Below are 10583 nucleotides of genomic sequence, written 5' to 3'. Positions count from 1 at the left end.
CAATCCAGCTCACAAACAGCCCGCCCTTCTCGTGCTGCTCTTCAGAGTGCAGCTTGGCCCCTCTGAGCCTGTGCAACACACCTGTGAAACAAAAAGAAAAGCATAGGCTGAAGCAGCATCCAAAGACACAGCACAGCTAGGACAGTTACTCTCATCTGCTCCCTTACCTCGGGCCCCCTCACCTGCCCTCGAGGCAGCTGCTTCCATCTGCTCTCTTAGGCCAGCTACAACACCTCTGAAATATAAATAGGATTTTTACTGTACTTTGTGCAGTTAAGTAACTGCAGTGACAACTGCACCCCTAAAGTACCTGCCACATCTGTTCATCGCTCACCTTGCCAAAAGCAGCTCCGGTCAAGTCCCGTGTTGTACACTGTGTTTCAGCTTAAGCAAATGAAAACGGTCACAAGATAATCATTCAGCTGCCAGCATTAGCACCTATCCCTCAACAACACAAAGGGACTCCATTTACAATATTATCATTTCAAAACAGCAGCCCCCATACCTCAGAAGTAGACCAAGCCAGTCACTGAGCTGCCTACCCAGTGCTGAACAGTTCCAGAAGGAGCTCTTTCCTGTGACAGGTTCCTCCAAAGGTTTACACTCTACTGGGGACAGGATAGAAAAAAAAAAATAAAAGTTTCAAAACCCCATATCTGTAAGCTTTCAAGATTCGACAGACCTCCTCAAGCACACTGTTCAAGCACTTATGCGAGCAGCTGCTCGCAAGCAGCTCAACTCTCCCCCCCCACACACATCTGACAAACACCACAGAGATGACTGTGCCTGCTGCCCTTCAGTACGTGCCCAGAGGCAGACCAGATGTCGTCGCCAACACAGTCCAGACAATGTATTAGTACACCCATGCACTGCCACGTTAGATGTCATCACTAACTGCCAGGCAGGACAGCTTCAGACCAAACACATACACACACAGGCACGCCACAAACACTACAAGCAAAACACACAACATGGCACAAGAAAAAGCGACCCCCAGAGGGAAGCCCTATGGCAACAGCAAGTCAGAACAGGTGCTCTGCAGCAGACCCAAGGAGAGACTCAAATGTCACGACATGTGACTGGAAGCAACTGCCAAAACTGGGATGATGGAGGCCTAAAAAGCCTGCCTTCAAGACAAGAGACCAGAAGGATGGGGAGAGAAAACCCCATAAGAAGATGCTTAGGTAATCGATTCCCAAGCAAGAGCTCCTGATGCAGCCCAGATGACTTCTGCAAGAATGAGGATGGAAACAGACACGATCTCAAACCGAATACGATGCAGAAGACCTGAAACAGATCTGCACTTCAAGCAGCGACTGCAAGACAAGAAGTGCTCGGATCAGAGTCATGATGACAAAACAAGCACTGAGGCCCTTCAGCACCGCTACCAAGTCGCCTGTCTAGTCAGTCCAGTCTAAAAAGCTAGAAGGATATCAAGACCTGAGAAGCACAGAACAGACATTGCAGAAGCAACACCACAAGACAGACAAACAGAAGGAAACTGTCCTGCCTGGTGCACCCACTCACGCTACAAAATAATCCCGCTGCTTCTATTAGCCTGGTGACCCAGCCACAAGCAGCCTGAACGTGACCCAGCCTGAGCCACCCTCACAGTGGCACCAAGTCTATTCAGCCAGCTGGCTCCATGCTGCTCTGGCTCCCAGCTCCCATTAGCCACCCCAGATACGCAAATACCAGGTGCCCCCCAACTTAGCTCTCAGGTTGCTGCATGGTAAATTCCCTCCGCCTCAAGAAATGCACAGGCACTGATTGTCATCTTAGGCAACTGCCGGGCTCATCATCAGCTGCAAAAACAGAATAACGGCATTCACTAACACGCCAGCCATGATGCCCACCTGCTCCACAATGCTGACTACTGCTGATGCAACATACAATTGTGCTCACCTCTTCCTCTCCGAATCCAAGCTCCAATAGTGCAACCAGTATTATCCACACCACCTGGGAAAACACAGGGATTAAATGATCGTCGCATTCACAACAAATCACCCAATGGTGGTTTTTTGTTGTTGTTTGTGTGTGTGTGTTTCTTTTTTTTTTTTTTTTTTTTTTTTTTTGAAATCTGCTTTAGCTCAGAAGCATTCAGACTGCAGACAAGAGAACTGGGGTGTTTCTAGAAGCAACAATCCCCATGCTTATGCTGCAGCTTTGAACATTAAAAGGACAATACAACCCAGCAAGTAACTGGAAATTGCTTAACTGGAAATAGCTCAAACTTTTTTTTTTTTTTTAACGTAGAAAGAAAAATCTAGGTGTAGAACAGACTATACGCCAAAACAATCAAACACCAAACAATCTTCCCTTCGCTTCGGATAAGGGATGAACAGGCTGACAACACAAACCTTCCCTCAGAGCTTCGTGACATGAGGATTTCCCTTCCCTGTCCATGACTGCACAAAGCACTTGCAAAGACAGAAGAAAAGCACACTCTGAGGCACCTCACAGCCACAGCGTACCTGCTTGTGGTGTTTTACCGTGCTGGGCAGCTAAAGCCCATAACTGCTCTCTCACTCCCCCTCTTTTAGATGAGGAGGGGGAGAACTAAAGCAAAGAATAACTCACGGGTTGAGATAAGGATAATTTCATTAAAAGGGAAATAATAATAATAATCAAATAAAGATTATTATGAACTAAACAATTTAACTAAAGGAAAATAAAAAGGGAAAGGGGAAAAGAAAGGGGGAAAGGGAAAAAATAAAAAAAGGGAGGAAAACAAACAAATAAAATAAATGAAGGCTATATGGAAGTGCAAAGGAAAGAAATTACTCTCTACTTCCCACAAATGAGCGATGATTGACCACGTCCTTGAAGCAGGGCCTCAACGCACGTAGCTGGTGTTCGAGAGGAGGACCGACGTTTTCTCAACGAGAGCCCACCCCTCCCCTCCTCCTCCTGTCTCCACTTTTATTGCTGAGTATGACATTACACGGTATGGAATATCCCTTTGATTGGTTTAGGTCAGCTGCCCTAGTGATGTTTCTCTCCTCACTTTTTGCCCATCCCCTAGGAGGGTTAGAGAAAGGCCCAATACTGTCCCACTGCAGCTCAGCAGTAGACACAACACTGGTGTGATAACACTGCTGTTCCAGCTACAAGTGCAGAGTATGGCACTGTATGGGCTGCTGCCAGGAAAGTTAACATTCCAGCCAGACACAGCCAGCAGTACACTGCTGCAATACCTCTCTCTTCCCAGCTCCGGTACTTCAGCTGCTCAACAGCTCTAACTCAGATTCTTCGCTCACAGCGCCACAGCAAACTCTGCCCGGAACACACAACACACACTACTCAAGCTACATGGCTTAACACACACAAGCTAGAACGTTCCCGCCCAACAATCAGTCACATCGCACAGGAAGGATGCTGCATATTCCTAGAAACCAAACCTACCAGTCCTGAGCAGCTCCCCACCTCCTCCTGCCAACCACGCTCAGCACACACACTATTTGCCCCTCACAAAAAAAAAAGTTAGAACATACACACACAAAAAAAAAAAAAAAAAAAAAACACAGAACTGAGCTCCACAAATGCCAAAAAGACATGCACACACAGCAGCCCCGGCAGGGGTAACCACAGACTTACCCTTCGCAGATGAAAGAGGAGACTCTGATACAACCCTACTCAGTGTCTTGGTAATGCTGCACCTACGCTGTCAAGCCACACGTACCACGCAATCAAGCTGGTTTTAGTCCTCTGCAGAATTACAGAAGTAGGTTAATGCATCTAGAGATTAAAATATAGCTCAAAAACAGAAAAGTATCCCACCATCACAAAAAACAGTGAACCAACAGCCTCTACTAAATTAAGTGAATTCCAAACACTTAAAATCCAGAAATCCATAGACTCCAGCATGCCTAGAGAACCCTGCAACTGACTGAAGGAAAACAAATCACTTACTCCAAAGAACAGCCCAGGCAGAAGGAGCTCTCTGATGCCATGCCTGGGGATCATATACCTTTTGGCCCTGCCCAATATCCAAACACAATCACCTGGAAAATGGGAGGGACAAAGCACAAGGAAACAGGAGCAGAGAAGGAGCAGCAGTAGCTGTTGTTTTCTTGTTTTTTTCTTGTTTTTTTTTGTTTTGTTTTGTTTGTATTTATATCTGCTTTACCTGAACAACATGCAGAGAACAGACAAGAGACCTGGGGTGTTTCTAGAAGCAACAATCCCCATGCTTTTGCTGCAGCTTTTAATATTGAAAGGACAACACAACCAGTCAAGTAACTGGAACTTTTTCAAATGGAATTACGTCAAACATGTTCATTATCAATTACAAAAACAGAGAACCAGCATTCGCTAGCATGCCAGCCCTGATACCCACCTCCTGCACAACGCTCACTACCTACTGCTGCAATATACAGTTGTGCAATACCTCTCTGTTCCCAACTCCTTTATCTCACCTGCTCAGTAGCTCCAAGCAAGAAATGGGCCCGGGCGGCGCCGCGCCGAAATGGGCCCGGGCGGCGCCGCGCCGAAATGGGCCCGGGCGGCGCCGCGCCGAAATGGGCCCGGGCGGCGCCGCGCCGAAATGGGCCCGGGCGGCGCCGCGCCGAAATGGGCCCGGGCGGCGCCGCGCCGAAATGGGCCCGGGCGGCGCCGCGCCGAAATGGGCCCGGGCGGCGCCGCGCCGAAATGGGCCCGGGCGGCGCCGCGCCGAAATGGGCCCGGGCGGCGCCGCGCCGAAATGGGCCCGGGCGGCGCCGCGCCGAAATGGGCCCGGGCGGCGCCGCGCCGAAATGGGCCCGGGCGGCGCCGCGCCGAAATGGGCCCGGGCGGCGCCGCGCCGAAATGGGCCCGGGCGGCGCCGCGCCGAAATGGGCCCGGGCGGCGCCGCGCCGAAATGGGCCCGGGCGGCGCCGCGCCGAAATGGGCCCGGGCGGCGCCGCGCCGAAATGGGCCCGGGCGGCGCCGCGCCGAAATGGGCCCGGGCGGCGCCGCGCCGAAATGGGCCCGGGCGGCGCCGCGCCGAAATGGGCCCGGGCGGCGCCGCGCCGAAATGGGCCCGGGCGGCGCCGCGCCGAAATGGGCCCGGGCGGCGCCGCGCCGAAATGGGCCCGGGCGGCGCCGCGCCGAAATGGGCCCGGGCGGCGCCGCGCCGAAATGGGCCCGGGCGGCGCCGCGCCGAAATGGGCCCGGGCGGCGCCGCGCCGAAATGGGCCCGGGCGGCGCCGCGCCGAAATGGGCCCGGGCGGCGCCGCGCCGAAATGGGCCCGAATAGACTTATTCTCTACAGATGAAGGAGGTGACCCTGCTCACTCTCTAAGCACTACTGCATTTATGTGGTCAAGGAACCCTATCCCACGGTTTCCCAAAAACAATGTACCTTTTCTTTTTCTTCGTATCTTTTATTTACGTAGAAAGAAAAATCTAGGAGCAGAACTGATTATACGCCAAAAAAAAAAAAAAAAAAAAGATCAATTCTGTCCCACTCACAGGAAAAATCACTTACTTCAGTAGGCTGAGATCCAAAAGGCTATGCTCATGGGTCAAAACACACTACAGGACACTGGGGCCAGGCCCTCCGCTGCACCCACTTAAAACCCATCCCTACACTCACCAAGGTACAACCCCTAACCAAACACAGACGCAGCATTTCAGATTCAACACAGTTTTCAGAACTGCTGGAAAGCAAGCTTCATACTCAGCGAGGCGTGCCCAGGCTACACAGGACGGGGCTTCTGGCAACTCTTTGCCTACCAAAGAAGACAGCCATCAGCACCTGCTTTTTTCCGATTCTAAAGACTAACATCACAGCCCACATTGCCTGGGACACCTGATGAACAGAAGAGAAAGCAGCCATACCGTTTTCAAGCCATCCCTGCACGTGTCGCTCCTCGATGATCTGCAACCTCTTCTCAAATCCTCAACTGCTTCTGTGGAGAGCCTGCCATGGCACCTGCAAAGCAAGACCCTTCGCAGTCACCTCGTGCTACTTGACCGTTCTGCTCCAATCCAGCTCACAAACAGCCCGCCCTTCTCGTGCTGCTCTTCAGAGTGCAGCTTGGCCCCTCTGAGCCTGTGCGACACACCTGTGAAACAAAAAGAAAAGCATAGGCTGAAGCAGCATCCAAAGACACAGCACAGCTAGGACAGTTACTCTCATCTGCTCCCTTACCTCGGGCCCCCTCACCTGCCCTCGAGGAAGATGCTTCCATCTGCTCTCAAGCCAGCTACAGCACACCTCTGAAATATAAACAGGATTTTTACTGTATTTTGTGCAGTTAAGTAACTGCAGTGAAAACCGCACCACTAAAGTAACGGCTAGATCTGCTCATCTCTTACCTTGCTAAAAGAAGCTGTGGTCAAGTCCTGTGTTGTACACTGTGTTTCAGCTTAAGCAAATGAAAACGGTCACAAGATAATCATTCAGCTGCCAGCATTAGCACCTATCCCTCAACAACACAAAGGGACCCCATTTACAATATTATCAGTTCAAAACAGCAGCCCCCTTACCTCAGCACCTCAGAAGTAGATCAAGCCAGTCACCGAGCTGCCTACGGAGCGCTGAACAGTTCCAGAAGGAGCTCTTTCCTGTGAGCAGTTCCTACTAAGGTACACACTCTACTGGGGACAGGAAAGATATAAAAATAAAAGTTTCAAAACCCCATATCTGTAAGCTTTCAAGATTCAACAGTGCACCCTTCAAGCATTATGCGAGCATCTGCTCGCAAGCAGATCAACTCTGCCAAATCCACATCTCCCAACCTCCAGAGATGACTGTGCCAGCTGCCCTTCAGTATGCGCCCAGAGGCAAACCGGATGTCTTTGCCAAAACACTCCCGACAATGTATTCGTACACCCATGCACTGCCACATTAGATGTCATCACTAACTGCCAGGCAGGACAGCTTCAGACCAAACACATACACACACATGACACGTTAGATGTCATCACTAACTGCCAGGCAGGACAGCTTCAGACCAAACACATACACACACAGGCACGCCACAAACACCACCGACCAACTCGGGGCCGCCACTGCTGTCCACTCACCCTCATGCTTCGTTCAAGCTTCCGTGCCTATGCTCTGAGCTACAAGAAACAAAGAGAGAAGGTCACATCCACAATGGATACGCAAACAGTGCAGCACATGCAGAGGACTCAAACACAGAGACCAGAGCTAGACAAATAAAAAAAAAAAAAAAAAATGAAGTCCACGAATGCCACAAGGCCATGAATGCATAGCAGCACCGGCAGGGGTAATGACAGACATACCCTTTGCAGATGAAAAAGGTGACCCTGCTCAGTCTCTTGGTAATACTGCACCAACGCGGTCAAGCCTCTTCTAGCATGTAATCAAGCAGGTTTAAGTCCTCTGGAGAGTTACACAACTGGGTTGATTCATCTAGAGATTAAAATACAGATCAAACACAGGAGCATAAGCCACCATCCCAAAAAACAGTGAGCCAGCAACCACTACTAAATATCCCTCTATTAAGTGAATTCCAAGCACTTAGAATTCCAGAAATCCATAGACTCCAGCCTGCCTAGAGAACCCTGCAACTGACTGAAGGAAAAACAAAACACTTACCCCAAAGAGCAGCCCAGGCAGAAGGAGCTCTCTGACAGCATACTTGGGGCTCATATACCTTTTGGTCCCACCCAGCACCCAAACCCAATCACCTGGGAAAGGGGAGGGGCAAAGCACATGAAAGTAGAAAGAGGAGGAGCAGCAGCTGTGGTTTATTTACTTATTTATAAGGCTTAGCTCAACAGCATGCAGAGTGCAGACAAGAGAACTGGGGTGTTTCTAGAAGCAACAATCCCCATGCTTTCGCTGCAGCTTTGAATATTGAAAGGACAATACAAACAAGCAAGCAACTGAAGCTTTTTCAGCTCGAATTAGCTCAAACTTTTATTTACATAGAAAGAAAGATCTAGGAGCAGAACAGATTATACACCAACAAAATCAATTCCGTTCCACTCGCAGCAAAAATCACTTACTTCAGTAGGCTATCTGAGAACCAAAAGGCTATGCTCATGGGTCAAAACACACTACAGGACACTGGGGCCGGGCCCTCCGCTGCACCCACTTAAAATCCATCCTTACACTCACCAAGATGCAACCCCAAACCAAACACAGATGCAGCGTTTCAGCCTCAACACAGTTTTCAGAACTGCTGGAAAGCAGGCTTCATACTCAGCGAGGCGTGCCCAGGCTACACAGGACGGGGCTTCTGGCAACTCTTTGCCTACCAAAGAAGACAGCCATCAGCACCTGCTTTTTTCCGATTCTAAAGACTAACATCACAGCCCACATTGCCTGGGACACCTGATGAACAGAAGAGAAAGCAGCCATACCGTTTTCAAGCCATCCCTGCACGTGTCGCTCCTCGATGATCTGCAACCTCTTCTCAAATCCTCAACTGCTTCTGTGGAGAGCCTGCCATGGCACCTGCAAAGCAAGACCCTTCGCAGTCACCTCGTGCTACTTGACCATTCTGCTCCAATCCAGCTCACAAACAGCCCGCCCTTCTCGTGCTGCTCTTCAGAGTGCAGCTTGGCCCCTCTGAGCCTGTGCGACACACCTGTGAAACAAAAAGAAAAGCATAGGCTGAAGCAGCATCCAAAGACACAGCACAGCTAGGACAGTTACTCTCATCTGCTCCCTTACCTCGGGCCCCCTCACCTGCCCTCGAGGCAGCTGCTTCCATCTGCTCTCTTAGGCCAGCTACAACACCTCTGAAATATAAATAGGATTTTTACTGTACTTTGTGCAGTTAAGTAACTGCAGTGACAACTGCACCCCTAAAGTACCTGCCACATCTGTTCATCGCTCACCTTGCCAAAAGCAGCTCCGGTCAAGTCCCGTGTTGTACACTGTGTTTCAGCTTTAACAAATGAAAACGGTCACAAGATAATCGTTCAGCTGCCAGCATTAGCACCTATCCCTCAACAACACAAAGGGACTCCATTTACAATATTATCATTTCAAAACAGCAGCCCCCATACCTCAGAAGTAGACCAAGCCAGTCACTGAGCTGCCTACCCAGTGCTGAACAGTTCCAGAAGGAGCTCTTTCCTGTGACAGGTTCCTCCAAAGGTTTACACTCTACTGGGGACAGGATAGAAAAAAAAAAATAAAAGTTTCAAAACCCCATATCTGTAAGCTTTCAAGATTCGACAGACCTCCTCAAGCACACTGTTCAAGCACTTATGCGAGCAGCTGCTCGCAAGCAGCTCAACTCTCCCCCCCCACACACATCTGACAAACACCACAGAGATGACTGTGCCTGCTGCCCTTCAGTACGTGCCCAGAGGCAGACCAGATGTCGTCGCCAACACAGTCCAGACAATGTATTAGTACACCCATGCACTGCCACGTTAGATGTCATCACTAACTGCCAGGCAGGACAGCTTCAGACCAAACACATACACACACAGGCACGCCACAAACACTACAAGCAAAACACACAACATGGCACAAGAAAAAGCGACCCCCAGAGGGAAGCCCTATGGCAACAGCAAGTCAGAACAGGTGCTCTGCAGCAGACCCAAGGAGAGACTCAAATGTCACGACATGTGACTGGAAGCAACTGCCAAAACTGGGATGATGGAGGCCTAAAAAGCCTGCCTTCAAGACAAGAGACCAGAAGGATGGGGAGAGAAAACCCCATAAGAAGATGCTTAGGTAATCGATTCCCAAGCAAGAGCTCCTGATGCAGCCCAGATGACTTCTGCAAGAATGAGGATGGAAACAGACACGATCTCAAACCGAATACGATGCAGAAGACCTGAAACAGATCTGCACTTCAAGCAGCGACTGCAAGACAAGAAGTGCTCGGATCAGAGTCATGATGACAAAACAAGCACTGAGGCCCTTCAGCACCGCTACCAAGTCGCCTGTCTAGTCAGTCCAGTCTAAAAAGCTAGAAGGATATCAAGACCTGAGAAGCACAGAACAGACATTGCAGAAGCAACACCACAAGACAGACAAACAGAAGGAAACTGTCCTGCCTGGTGCACCCACTCACGCTACAAAATAATCCCGCTGCTTCTATTAGCCTGGTGACCCAGCCACAAGCAGCCTGAACGTGACCCAGCCTGAGCCACCCTCACAGTGGCACCAAGTCTATTCAGCCAGCTGGCTCCATGCTGCTCTGGCTCCCAGCTCCCATTAGCCACCCCAGATACGCAAATACCAGGTGCCCCCCAACTTAGCTCTCAGGTTGCTGCATGGTAAATTCCCTCCGCCTCAAGAAATGCACAGGCACTGATTGTCATCTTAGGCAACTGCCGGGCTCATCATCAGCTGCAAAAACAGAATAACGGCATTCACTAACACGCCAGCCATGATGCCCACCTGCTCCACAATGCTGACTACTGCTGATGCAACATACAATTGTGCTCACCTCTTCCTCTCCGAATCCAAGCTCCAACAGTGCAACCAGTATTATCCACACCACCTGGGAAAACACAGGGATTAAATGATCGTCGCATTCACAACAAATCACCCAATGGTGGTTTTTTGTTGTTGTTTGTGTGTGTGTGTTTCTTTTTTTTTTTTTTTTTTTTTTTTTTGAAATCTGCTTTAGCTCAGAAGCATTCAGACTGCAGACAAGAGA

The 10583-nt window shown here is 50.0% G+C and overlaps 2 long non-coding RNA genes across 2 annotated transcripts; both read right to left on the bottom strand.

Moving 5' to 3' along the window:
• Positions 1–6142: 6142 nt before the first annotated feature.
• Positions 6143–8518, bottom strand: LOC311210796. The gene is made up of 7 exons (XR_014618556.1): positions 8320–8518; positions 8075–8210; positions 7234–7363; positions 7012–7050; positions 6472–6582; positions 6301–6350; positions 6143–6201 (listed from the first exon to the last, which is right to left on the bottom strand). It is a non-coding gene; the product is annotated as an uncharacterized lncRNA (long non-coding RNA).
• A 154-nt stretch (positions 8519–8672) lies between these two features.
• On the bottom strand, positions 8673–9838 carry LOC311210797. Its single transcript, XR_014618557.1, has 3 exons — positions 8971–9838; positions 8800–8849; positions 8673–8700 (listed from the first exon to the last, which is right to left on the bottom strand). It is a non-coding gene; the product is annotated as an uncharacterized lncRNA (long non-coding RNA).
• Between the last annotated feature and the right edge of the window lie 745 nt (positions 9839–10583).

The sequence above is a fragment of the Netta rufina genome (genome assembly GCF_964035555.1).
Source record: "Netta rufina genome assembly, chromosome: 6".
Lineage (NCBI taxonomy): Eukaryota > Metazoa > Chordata > Aves > Anseriformes > Anatidae > Netta > Netta rufina.
The sequence above is the reverse complement of the archived record's forward strand: the minus strand, read 5'-3'. Positions and strand labels throughout refer to the sequence as shown.